Source organism: Protomyctophum bolini, assembly GCF_963924005.1.
Source record: "Protomyctophum bolini genome assembly, chromosome: 9".
Lineage (NCBI taxonomy): Eukaryota > Metazoa > Chordata > Actinopteri > Myctophiformes > Myctophidae > Protomyctophum > Protomyctophum bolini.
This window is the reverse complement of record NC_137870.1, coordinates 35,331,834-35,345,948: the sequence shown is the minus strand read 5'-3', so window position 1 is coordinate 35,345,948 and position 14,115 is coordinate 35,331,834. Positions and strand designations below refer to the sequence as shown.

At 41.8% G+C, this 14,115-nt stretch overlaps 1 protein-coding gene across 1 annotated transcript in view; it reads left to right on the top strand.

The window, feature by feature from the left end:
• The first annotated feature begins 2,168 nt into the window (after nt 1-2,168).
• Nucleotides 2,169-14,115, top strand: part of drd2a (dopamine receptor D2a) — a 94,996-nt gene continuing 83,049 nt past the window's right edge. The window contains exon 1 of the mRNA XM_080771877.1: nt 2,169-2,265. The gene's annotated coding sequence lies outside the window, so the exon portion shown is untranslated. The remainder of the gene's footprint in view (nt 2,266-14,115) is intronic.

The following is a 14,115-nucleotide window of genomic DNA, read 5'->3' as shown; positions in this document are numbered from 1 at the left end:
GATTGGGTTCACAGGACGGGTCAAGTGCTTACGGTACAATACAGTGCAGTACAGTTCAGTACAGTACAGTGTACATGAGTAGTACACAGTACAGTACAAAGTACATTACAGTACAGAGTACAATAAAGTACAGTACAGAGCAGAGTACAGCACAGAGTACAGTGCAGAGTACAGTGCATTACGAGTACAGTACAGTACTGTATACAGTACAGAAGTTCAGTACAGTAACTATAACAATTACAGTATAGTTGCACAGCTCAGTTCACACGGGTGTGATTCTTCTTTTCTTTTTTTTACCTGTGGCACATTCGTCTGGTTTCCAGGCTATAGGCCTACGTGTATCCCATAGGCTGGCGGGACAATTGCTCAGCAATGATTAAGAAAGTGCTGTAGTAAGTGTATCGGAGCTCTGGGCTTATTGTCGGTATCGGCCCAGAATGTAGGAGTCTATTATATCCCTGTTTCTATAAGCTAGATTCCTGTGAGATGGATTGCTGAGGTGGAGTACAACACCCCCATCAGCTCTCAGTACTTACCCTGCACAATTTATACTACCCAAGGCTGCGAGCCACACTGCATACGCTGAGTTGGCGTACACAATTCACAAAAATTACATATCTGAGTGATTTGAAAAATATTCTGGAATTGAGGTCCCTGCCTGGCCACTCTGCTGGCATAGCGTTCACAAGACATGATGCTGATCGGCCTAGTTGGCAAGATTAGTTGTTGGACAGACAAACTGAGGTGACTGCATAAACCCCCTTGAGGAGATAACATAGGCATTCCACCAGCACATTCCCATGGCAAATAATAAAACGATAACAATTTGAACAAACAAACAAACAAACAAACACACACATACTTGCCCTGCATGCCTGAGGCTTCATTGCTGAGAACTCCATCCTCAGCAAGCTAAGTGCCAAAGTAGACTATACTACAATACAAGAATATATTAATTTTGTATTCTTCTTTTCTGGGACCATTGAGCTCTTTCCTCTGCAGGCTAATTATGTTTGTTGCTGTTATCCCGGACCCTCACTCAGGGCACAAACAATATACTGTAAAGTTATACTGTATAGTAGGCTATTCTTTGTCTTAAATGTCTTGATTAATTGAATATACTGATAGGGCTTATTTGGATTATCCTTTAGCATTCATTTGTATGAATCTGTGCCACAGTGCTTTTGTTTTTCTTTCTTTTTTTGTTGTTGCAAACTGTTAATAGTATTCAAACAAATCAATCTGAAGTATCTCTCCTGATTGGATGGATGTCCTTACCTGAAAACTCTGTTACTGAACATTGTGAACAAATAGAGCTATTTTAACAAATACACTGCACCTTTAATTATGTTAAGCCTAGATTTCCTTTACTTGCATGGAGAAGTGTAGGACTATGATGGTGATTGATGTAGCTTCTATAGGCAACAGCAATGTTAATGTTATTCAGAGCTGAGGCGAGGGTGAGAAAAAATAGTTTATACCTGCACTTCCAGCAGCAGATGATCAGTTGCTTTCGGTAAGCAACTGAAAAGTATAATAGGCTAGATTTAAAACGGCCCACATTGACAGTAAGTAACGCACACACACACACACACACACACACACACGCACACGCACACGCACACGCACACGCACACGCACACGCACACACTGACACACGCACACACTGACACACGCACACACACGCGCGCGCGCAGAGGCACACCCCCTGAACAAGGTTTAACCAGATAACTCCGCCTTGATTTTCGCGTCTTTCCGTTCCGTTCCAAACACCGGTCGTTTCCAGAGTCACACGGAGTGTTCATTCAGTCTCTCCGCCAGTCGGAACAGAACCATAAGGTAACCATCCACCGTGCGTCCGTTGTGCGTAAAAGCTCCTCCCGGGAGTCCGGACTGAAATCTTCTCTACCAGAGTTCCGACGCGCGTATCGCTCCATTCACGACTCAAAGTCACGGACGAATTGAAACTGGAATAATTTAACAGAAGTTTTCAGCAGCAAACATTCAGAAAATATTATATCTTTTTTTTACTACCCAAGAATATGCTTTTGTAAACGGCCGGATCTTTTTATTTTTATTTTTTTTGTTGCGTGTGTCTCGCACGAGTCGCACCGATCGTGCAATATCGACTCAATAATTTAAGAAGTGTCAAACAAAACATGTATAGAAAACAAACGAGAGACGGTGAAAGCTGAATGTGGACACGGTTGGATTAACACCGGGTGCCTGTAATAGCAGAGATTCAGTCAAACTTATGGCGTGAAGGTAAGAGCGAGATCGTCCAGCTGTTTTGATGTTGTTGATGATGATGATGTTGATGATGATGATGCTCCCAACTTATGCAAGATACTCAGTCGCACAAATAAGATATGTGGCATTTACATTCACCAGGAATTCTGAGATTGTGCATAATGTAGGCTATTAGCCTAAAGTGGTTTAATTGCTTTATAGGCTACTGTAACTTTGGGAGGTGGAATGGTTGCAGTTGTTATTCACCTTTTTGACAACTGATCTGTTGGGTGGGAATTCTGTGCCATTTATAGGCTAATAGGATATGCGCTCGCGGCTCGACTAGTAATAGTGGAATTAATCCACTATTTCATTTTGGTTGTGCGCGTAGCCTACTTGTTTGCATGTCTGCTCACTCTGCTGTGTGTGTGTGTGTGTGTGTGTGTGTGTGTGTGTGTGTGCGCGCGCGGCACGGGTGAGTGCGTCCGTGATGCATGATGAGTCTGACAGGGATTAATTTGATCTTTTCTTGTCTAAATTCTGAACTGATAGGACTATAGGCCTCCCTACTGATTTGAATGGAATATGGAAGTGTGAATAGAACATAATTCATAGTTCAGTTAAGGTGCCTTTTGGTTTGGTATACAGTGTTTTTCCCTCTTGACCATGTGCTGACCTTGTGGTGTTATTGGTGTTGTCAGATATGCAGCATATGCTTAACTACTCCTTCGCCCAAACTACTGAAATCGAAGAACAGATTAGCTGTAGGGGTGGTGGTGGGGTATTTGTTTGATTGTGATGCAATTTCTGAACAAGTAATGTAATTGAGACTACTAGGAATTAATAATTCATAATCATGGACTTTTAGGCTAAAATATGAATGCACTATGAAATAGTAAAACAAAAGATGCTTGAAAGACTATGATGATAAATCATTCATTATCCTCTGTGAGAGAAATTTACTGTCAGCCAAAAATTGCAATGTGTGATTTTGCGCTGTTTCAGCAAAAGGAAAGATCCATTTAAGGCTTTTATATACATGAAAGCTATAATTCCATGCTGTCTGATCCTATATTGCAGTGAATAATTCCTTGTTAGCTGTTTTATATACACATACTCTTATAACTGCTCACTTTCACTCCCAAAGGAAATCTCTCCTTGACTCCTCAAAATGCCATGCAACATTACAGCATTTGCCATCTGTGATATATTAACCTATATCACCTCACCACTTAACCACTTACTGTTAAAGGTTAAAGTCCTATAATTTGCCACTTACATTTATGTATGCAAGATTTGTTCTCCACATTTGACCCATCCACCGCTGGTTTTGGGAAGCATATCAGAATGAGAAGAACATTCCTCATCTTAGTGCTGTCTGATTTTCCACCTAACCAAGCCTCGGGAGATGGAAATAAAGCAAGAATCAGTTGTCACTCTGCCGTGAGCCAAATCCAACCCTTGATGCTGAGTGCAAAGCAGGAAGCATTGGGTCCCATTTTTACAGTCTTTGGTATAACCCGGCCGGGGATCGAACCTCAACCTCCCAGTTGCAGGGCGGATACTCTTAACGGTCTAACCAATAGGCCCCTGAGCTGGTTGTTAACCCAAAGCATCCTGTATTGGGAAGGAAAGCTTTAACAGAAATAACTGAAAACGGAAAAGACAGCAGTATAGAGCCCTGAGGGACTCTGCTCAACCATGTGGGGGTTAAGTGGTTTAATAAACCCTCTAGTCTAGGCCTAGTGAAATGGACCTGTTACAGCTTTTTTTCTCCGTCTAAACCAAAAAATTGCTGATCTACAAGCTCCCAACGTGACACGCTGTGACGCACTGGGACCTTTTAGATCTGCTATTTTTGCCGAATGTTCCCCAAGTGGTTAAGCCTTTATACATTATACTTTGTCATGGGAAGAATAATAATGTAAAGCTTGTAGATCTTCCATTCCCACTATTTAAAAAAGAATCTCTAATCATGACATGGCCAACATAGTGACATCCAGGTTGAAAGTTGTTAACAGAGTTAATTCTGATTCTATACTGTAGTTTATCGGACTATCTGTTCAGACAGTGAACCAGGCATGCTGTTTCTTGTGAGTGAGTTTCAGAGGATATAGTGGTGTCAACTGGAGCCCGGGTGGACCGGGGACTTACTGCATGGCATTGGTGACAAACAAGCTTTGAACCAACAACATGTTCAGCCATGCTCTCCGCTCTGTCGCATGTTGGCCGTGTGCAAAACTGTTATAGAATCAATCTACGCCTTGTGGCGTCAACACCAGCCAGTTTGTCACAGATGTTCTTCAGTGAGTCAGAGCTCCTATCATGCTACACGCATGCAGACTGTTTGAGGACACTCTGACAACAATGGAGCATTTAAGGCCGAGGTTCATTTTCATGTCAAGGACCACCCAAATTGATGTGACCTCCATTTAAAAAAATCACACCCATGTGAAGTGAGGGGCGCTAATGTATTAAAGTCTAACTCATGTTGATTGGGGCGGCGGTGGCTCAGGAGTAGAGTGGCTGGATGGTAACCGTAAGGTTGCCAGTTCGAACCCGGGCTTCGAAGTGTCCTTGAGCAAGACACTGAACTCCTAATTCCTCCCGATGTGCTAGTTGGTGCCTTGCATGCATTTCCGCTGCCATCGGTGTATGAATGTGTGTGTGAATGGGTGAATCTAATGCACAATCTCTGTAAAGCGCTTGGATAAAGGCGCCATTTTAGATTAGGTGATGTAATGGTGATGTAAAACAAACAGTGACGAAACAAATTATCTTTATTGTTAATGGCATGTAATGCTTGTGTTAAATTTTCCCTTCATTGTCAATGGAGTTTTTAAAACAAACATTGAACTAAAAACAACGCCTCAAAAATATACATATATATGTTTGTACCAGGGAAGCCCATGGAGATCAAATTTCGTATTTTTTTAAAAGAAATAGAACTACAACTACATTTCACAATTCACATTGCATTGGAAAGTGTTTTGAACTTGTAGCTATTTTTGAATAGCCTAATGTAAGTATACCAGTAAGACACGCAAACGCGGGAAGCGAACGCAGCTCGTACATATTTGGGTTTTGGACGTATAGCTGCTTTGGGGACTCCTTATATGGTTATGGCTGAGTCATGGTGACGTAATCACTCAGCTCCATATATGGGCACAAAAGCGGGACAGACAGACAGACAGACAGACCTACAGACACACAGACATGATCTGCTAGGTCTCATAGTAAGTGCTCACTGCGTTCGCAAAAATAGCCCTGGAACCCCCTCAGGGACCCCTGGGGGTCCTCAGACTGCCCTACAAGGTGCATTCTTCTGTCTTGCTGTGTGGGTATAGTGAGAGGGTTCAGAGTGTGTCTTGGTAACTGGAATGGCCCTGTGCCAATTATGATTTTGCTGGCTGTTTCCAAACACGCTCTACTGTATCTGCTCTGATAGAACCTGTGTCAGGTTGCCACACTGGGGCAGGCATACTCCAGTGTGGGGCGGAAATAAGCAGTATATTGTCGCTGTCAGGCAGGTAGGGACTTAATGTTGTCTGGTGGGGCCAGCGAGACTAATTACAGTACACTCAACTGTAGCTGTAACTACTGTACCTCCGCACAGAGCAGCTTTGTCATAGAACATAACATTGCTGGTGGAAGGTGGAAACCTTGTATGTCCGACGCCCGTGAGACGTTTTCAGGAAATGTAAAGGTAATATAATTACATGTAATGTAATATAATGTAATGTAGACCACGGGGGAAATTCAGTTTCATTTGCTCATGTATCTTGCTCATGGACACATTGCCAGGGCTGGGAAATTGAACCAGGGATATTCTGTTTCCCAAGTGGTTTACCCAGCCAAAGTTCACAGTGTCACATGTGGCATGTGGTAGCTGTTGGCCACACAGGTGAAGAGGGATGGGGATCTTTCTCCTGAATACCACAGTGAGGGTTTTGCACTGCAGATGGGTTATGTGCCTTTTCACAGCTGATGCCTAACCCCAAAAGTCAAGGTTGTCAAGGACAGCCTATGGGGGAGACTTAAATTGATTTCACTTTTTTTTTTAAAGAAAAAGTGACATATCCCTTTAACCCCATAAGCCTATAATTGTGTTGTTGTATGGCGTAAAGTTAAATCAAACCAACATTTAGAACTAATTAGCTTAAACTTGTTCGTGTCTTTACTAAAGACCTAGGGCTCAATCTTTGCCATTGACTTACTAGTTTTTTAAGTGGTGCAACCACTTCATTACGGAGCTTTGTGTGTCTCTGGCTGGGTCTGTCTGAGCACGAAAATAGCGTTTGGTTGGTTTTCACAACCAAGTGTCACTGTTGCGCAGCCTAATACACACACATATTAACTGATGATTTCAGGTGTGACAGTACACTTCACAGTACAGTAGAGTAGAGGGACCCCCTGGGGACCTCCACACGGTAACTCTGTAATTTCTCAACCCCACACTGAGTTGCACCATGACTTACTTCACACAGGTGTGATTTTTGTTGTTGTCTTGAGCTCTCCTTTTAACATCCAGTGCCACCAGGTGGATACCAGTTTTGGCCCTCGTTGCCACCGAAGCCCATTATAAATAAAATAGATAATTTGTAATTCTATTGTGCATGTTATGTGCATATCATCACCTGAACACCAGATTAGAGGGATTTTCGAAATCTGGATGAAGTAAAAAAAGGCGTCCAAAGGCGCCAATGGCAACGAGGGCGTCGCAGGAAAGGCGTCCAAGGGCGTCATGTGGCACTGAAGGAGTTAATCGAATCACATTTTTGTTTCACTTCCTTGTCCTCACCTCAGGCAACATTTCTATTTTTCTATAACCTCTTCCCATTGATTTCTCAGCAGTTTATCTATTCTGACTTTTATTGCTCAACTTATTTTCCCCTTGACCAAGTTTATCTTGAAGATTTGTTCTACCTGCAGCCTGGGTTTAATATAATAAAGAGTTTTGCCTGTCTGTGGAGGACGTTGTAACACAAGGGGCAAGGGCTATCCAAGCTCTACTTTGTGAACATGATTAAATCTCTGCAATGTTAGAAACCAGAGGCTAGTATCCAATTCACTCACCATTTCCAAACCACAAAATGTAACCATATTTGAAGATCACCCCAGCTACTGTTCACAGTATCACAGTTTTATATTCTCTATTGAGCTACAGCAGCCTTTATATTACAGATTTGTGGTAGTGCTAATTATGTGTAACTAGAAGCTCGACCAGCTTTTGGCCGGTCTCACTCTAGTGCTGCAAAAAAACAACACACACACCCTTGTGAACTGAGTGGTGCAACTATACATACTGTACTGTACTGTAGTACTGTATGGGATGTTATGTGTTGTTGCCAGTGTTGTTGCCAGTGGTGGCAACTGTCGTGACAGAAATAAGCTAACCAACCTCCAAAAACCAGGCAAGCAACTGTGGGGAAAAAACTATCCGAGTGTTGCTGGAAATAAGCAGAATTGGCAACCCTGGAGTAGACTAGGTCGTGACTGGTCGCGTACATTTCCTAGTCATTCTTTAACCACACGCTTTTCAAGCAGCTGGTAAAAAATGGGAGGGAGAGGCCTTAAATGATAATGATAAGGACGTTGCACCAGTTCAGGAAGTAGCCAGCGGAGGTATTGCTTAATAAGGCAGTGGTATGCTTACTGTACATGGAGGAAGTACAGTAAGCAGCATACCACAGCTGCTACTCTTTGCAACTACTCGCAACTACTCGCAACAAAATAAACCACACTGGAGTTGCATGACAACCCTTTGGTGTGGTTAGGGCTTAAGGCTGCAGAAAGTGGCTATTATAATAGGCAGAATATGGAGGAAGTGGAAAATGTGGAATTATTTGGAGCATGCGTGTGCGAGGAGACCCTTGCGTAACGCTCCTCCGGACTCCGTAATGCTCCTCCGAACTCCATAGCGAGCTGTTGTCTAAGTAATAAGCCTTCGTAGTTGTCGCAGCCAGGATGTGTAATTTTCACTCCTGAGTGATCAAGGGCCATTGTCTTCTTCTTCCCTACAGCAGATTAGTAAAAACACAGTACCCATTTAGAACTGCCATGAGAGTCTAAAATGTTTCTTTTCCCTCCACAGATTCTCATAAGTGTTATAATGGCCAGTGAGTACTTTGTTTAGACAAAGCAGAGGATGTGCTTCCAATTAAGCTTTCAGAATGAAAACATATGCCCATGTGAAATATAAGTGGATTATATTTTGACAGTAACAAATGCATAAACAGTGTTTGTTCAAGAGGTTGTTGGCCAAATCCCAGGTGATGTCGATATATCAACAAACTGAGCCTGAGCTCCTGTCATAATCATAAATAATCATAATAATCATAAACATTATTTCCCGCTAGGCTCAATTAATGGTTTATGCTCGACGACGAAGCTTGCCGACAAGAACTGATTCGTACGTTGTTAGCTTGCAGATCCAAGTTTCATCCTATTTACCAGTTTACCACAACAAAGCCAATCTACAATGTGACGTGTTGTGAGCTTGTGATAAGCTATTTTCACCATTTATACATTTTTCACAAATTTGTTTTATATTTAGTTTTTACACTTTTTGACACAATAGAGACGTCAGGGTCATGGTTCACAAACGACATGTTTAATTTAATTGTTAAATTGTGATATTATCAAACAATAACATACATATCAAATCATCACGACAGTCTGTTCCATAAAAGGAAATGCATGTATTTAAGTCAGTCTGACAATAAGCAGAGATAAAGCATAGCATAGGTGAATCCCACACGGTGATAAAAACATGTTATTTAATGAGCGTCCAAAACAGTAACTTTGGGAACCAGCAGGTTCCAGAGCCATGTGGCCCATAGGACAGGAATCTATCTCCTGTTTCTGTACAAGCACACCCTTCTGTCTGGATATGACACTAGTATATGTCACAGGGACTTACCCCCAATCTAACTTGATGCTGAGTGCCTAGCAGGGAGGTATTTGATTCCAAATGGATATAGGATTCATAGTATGACATGACTTGGCCGGGGGGATTGAAACCTGACCTTCCAATCTCAGGACAGATTCCCAGAATACAGCTGAGCTGTGCGTGGGATTCATTTGGAAGGCAGGGGGGCCTTGTTGTGCTTTGACAAGGAAATCAGTTAATTGTATTGGTCCTCTCTTTCCATCTCTTTCCATCTACAAGCTGCTACGAGCTTGTAGGTCTGCTATTTTTGAAAAATCGAAGAATGACTGACATAGAAACTTGGCTTTTTCAGAAAACTGTCGGGATGTAGAAGACATTTTTAGAATCTGATCTCAGGTCAGAATGGGTTAAATTCCCTTCCCCAGCACACGGCCAGATGCATGCACACTCTAGGGACTGTCAATGGAGAACATAGAGGAGTCAATTAGGACCAGGAGCCAATAGGAGATCCAGCACCATCTGGTTACGATGCTGGATGTTGTAGTTAATATGCCTGGACATTGATATGTTGAATCAAGGGCGTTCTGTCCCTATACATGACTTGTGCACATGATCCAGTATGCTTTTGTTATGGATACAATTCTTTTAACTTTTATAAGTTATTTATTTATTTAATTAATTAATTATCTATCTATCTTACCAATTAAACTCTAGTGGTCTGGGGACCCCCAGGGGTCAATACTTGGTCCCTTCTTGTTTTTCCCTCTACAGACCAAATGTCTGATCTATAAGTTCACAACGCAGTGTGTTATGAGCTTGGTTAAAGATGGAGTGCCACAATTTTTGTATTTTTCCAGCTTTTCATGTGTGTCTATGAGGTGACAGTACTTCATTAGACACCCTGGAGTCGTTTTTATGTGCAATGGTGTATAACTTTGTATTTACACACCTGGCTGGAGGTGTGTGTGCGTGTGTGCACGCGCAGTGAGGCCCTGGCATATATCTAAAACGTCAAACTCCATTTTAACCATGATAGATTCATGGACAACATCTGTCCTTTTTTCTGTTGACTGATATTGTCCTTCTAATATGTGTAATTAATTAATTAATTACTGTTTTCATTTATTTTTTATAATTATTTTTTATGTTTTAGTCTCCAAAATAATCATTAAAATAAATTAAAAAACCACAGCCCCCAGGCTCATGTGTGTGAAATGTGAATCTATCCTGGTTAAAATGGAGTTTGAATGGGTTTGTATAGGAAGGGGGTGGGGCAGCTAAAATGAATATCAAATATCTAAATACTGAATAAAGTAACTTTAAAACTGTCCAGGGTCTTCACATCCTTTTTTAAAGTGAAATATCCCTTTAAGTACCACACAAGCCTCGTTCAGGGATTAAATTCCTCTCAAATAGTCTACTGCATTTTTACCTGCCGTTCGACATTATGTGACAAATAAAGTCTTTGTATCTTTCTGAAAGTATTTTTATGTCATAGTACGTCATAGTAGGTGAACATTCTATGAACACAAGCAGGGGTGAAGAGTGGCATTATGTGTATTGACACTTTTGACAGTCCTTTCCGCCCTGTTTTAATAGCTGATAGCAAATTGGGAGTGAAGGTGTTTTTTGCGAGGCCAGAGGTGCTCTCTGAAGTGGAAGGAGGGGTGAAGGAGGTGTGAAGCAGGTGTGAAGGGTCCTTGGTGATGGAGTCCTGATGGGAGCAGCTGGAAGGAGGGGTGAAGGAGGTGTGATGGAGTCCGCCCTTCTTTTTAACCCATTCTGGACGGGGACCCGTTTTGGTGTTTTAACTAAGCATTATTTAGCTATTGAAAAATAGCAGATCTACAAGCTTGTAGGTCTGCTATTTTTGAAAAATCATGAGAATGTGGCACAAATCTTTGAATATATATTCTTTCAGAAGACTTTATTTATTTCGACGTCAGGCCTAAATGGGTTACAGACTATAAAGGTCGGAGAGTTCTCGGTGAAGAAGTTGAAGACGACGGTGAGGACGAAAATTCTGATTGGCCGGAATGAGATGATTTATGATGATGTACGATAATAAGAGCACAGGTGTGATTATTTTTTTTTTTTTGTAAACCCAGATCTGCATGTTGTGTGAAGGACACCTGGTGGTTGATCTCAGTGTTCAGAAACTTGCAGATTTCGACCTGTTCCACCAGCATCCCCTCCAGCCTGAGTGGTCCAGGCAGAAAGAGGATGTGAGGGGTGTCAGTTGCCTCGTTCCCCCCAAAACACAGCTCCCTTGGAGCTCTCTATGAACCAGATAATGCATACGAACGGGGGCTGAGGCAATTCCGCTTTCCTAGAGATGCTGGAGGGCCAGCCATGGTGTCTTCCAGTCAGACGGGACTTGCTGTCCCAGGCAAATGGCAGGATATGGCACCCCGAAGCCTCAGATGATGAGGCTTCATGTGTGGCCCTTGAGAGGCAGCATTTTCACCTGAGTTTGTATCGTTCTCAGTTAAATATGGGCACCCATGGGTTGCACTCCAGGATGTTGGTTTCCTGTGATTGGAACTTTTCAGTTTATTGGAATTAACCTGGAGAATGTTTTGTAAGCATCATTTTCAGTTGACAATACAGTGCTAGAAATCAGTTGGTTAATTGTATTCTGCTGTATTACTGTGATGAGATGGCTTTCTTTGACCTGTATAGGTTTGGCCACTTCACTTTCCTTGTGACTAATTTGGTATACTGTTCATGTTGTCACATGGTTACAGGTTCACTTGAAATGAAATAAAACGTCGGTTTACGTATGTAAACCCGGTTTTATGAATGAAAAGTGACCCTGCTGTAACCCTTCTTTGTCACTCGGCGGTGAAGGCTGGCCCTGTCATGCCTTTCCAGTCGTCAGAAAAGAGGAAGAGTGTGTGGGTGTGGGTGTGGGACGCACTTACAGAGTGATTAATTTGGTATAATGCTCCTGATCCGAGGGTTAGTGTCACATGGTTACAGGTTCACTTTTCATTCATAAAACCGGGTTTACATACGTAAACCTACGTTCTCAGGTCTGGTGTTTGTCCTCTCGTTTTCAAATGGATTTTTTTATGACGGGGAAAACTTGGGATTCCCTCCTGGCGTACCAGTGGCACATGGTTGGGAACCTTTGCTTTAGACCCAGACAACGGAAGCAGGCACGGTGCTCATCCCTGACGGGCATCGGCCTCTTACATGAGGTACAGTGGAAGGTCCTGCTGCAAGATAGAATGCAACCAGTTAGTGTACCGTGACAGTAGCGAGGAGTCTAGTCAGAGCCTTATATGGGCGACAGGACAGAAAAAAATCAATTGCGTTAAAATACTTTAACGCAATTAACGCATGCATAGTCTTGACCTGCAGTGTTGTCCCTGAACATGTGTGAACGTCAGTCTCTTGAAAGTTCACATCGTACAGTGTCCCAGATTGCCATATAGTCTTCTAGACTAAAACACACCCTAAACAGGCCTTAATACAGTATGTAGCGGAAAAAACACCAATCTGTCTGGACTCACATAAGCCCATAATTATGACGAGACAGAAGCAGTGGAAAAGGCTTACTGATTCGGTGGCATTTCACATTGCAAAAGGGTGCAGGAAGAGTGGGCTAAACATTGTGGGCACCTCAGTGTCTTTTTTCCCTCCAAAATGTAAAATGAATAAATAAGGAATTCATTTGTATAATGGTAATGGATGGACATTATTGTAAAAGTTGTCACTTTTTTAATCCCAAGGGGATTTTATCATTTGTTTTTGTTTGCATTTATTTAATATATAAAAACAACATATTTGAAGAATTTATTTTAGCCAAAAACAATCAAACAGCCCTACTTTGTTGTTCTATGGGATTTTGAATGGTGATTAATCATTAATCCCTATTTCTATATATATATATATGTATATATATATATATATATATATATATATATATATATATATATATATACACACACACACACACACACAACACAGTTACCTGTGTTACATATTCACCGTATATTAGCCATTGGCCTATACGGGTGACAGGACAGAAAATATTATATACACGGTTACCCGCGTAACGTGTATATATATGTATGTGTCACACCGTATATTGGCCCTTGGCTTATACGAGCGATATGACAAAAGTATAATATATACAGTCACCTGTGAAGAAAACTGTATCACACACTGTTCAGTAGCCCTTGGCTTTACATGGGTGACAGAAATATACAAAGCTTTAATCCCACACTGTGTGTTAGCCCTTGGCTTACACGGGTGATAGAACAGATATAATATTAGTATACAGTCACTTGTGCAACGTTTAGTATATAGAAACCTTTATTAGCCCATGGCTTTATACGGAGTGACAAGACGGGACAGATTAAACAAAAACAAGTATGTGAATAATAATAATAATAATACATTTTATTTATAAGGCACCTTTCAGGGCACTCAAGGTCGCCGTACAAAAGTCAATACAGAGCACAGTTAAAAGCGAACAAAAACTAAAGCTTGCAGCAGAGACAACAGAGGTCAGCCATAGGTGGGTTTTAAAAATGGTGATAGAGTCCATGTTTCTTATATCAGGGGGCAGGGAGTTCCAGAGGTGAGGGGCAGAGCGGATAAAGGCACTTGACCCCATGGTGGACAGATGAGCTGGGAGGACTTTCAGAGTGATGGAGGAGGCAGACCTAAGAGACCGGGTGGGAATGTTGACATGGATAAGGTCAGATAGGTATGGGGGGGGCAGAGGTTATTAGTAAGACGCCCTGAGGGCGAGAAGTAGCCTCGGAAACCCAGACTTCTTTTTTCTCCCTGGAAATAAAAACTAATATTATATTATCACACTTTAATCACACAGTGTGTGATTAAAGCTTTGTATTATATATGTTACACAAGTAACTATTGATTTTTCTGTCACCCGTATAAGGCCAAGGGACCGAGTTCACTTCAATTCGGCATAGAGTAGCGCAAACGTCGATCACTCTCTGCTGATTTCTGATCGTCTG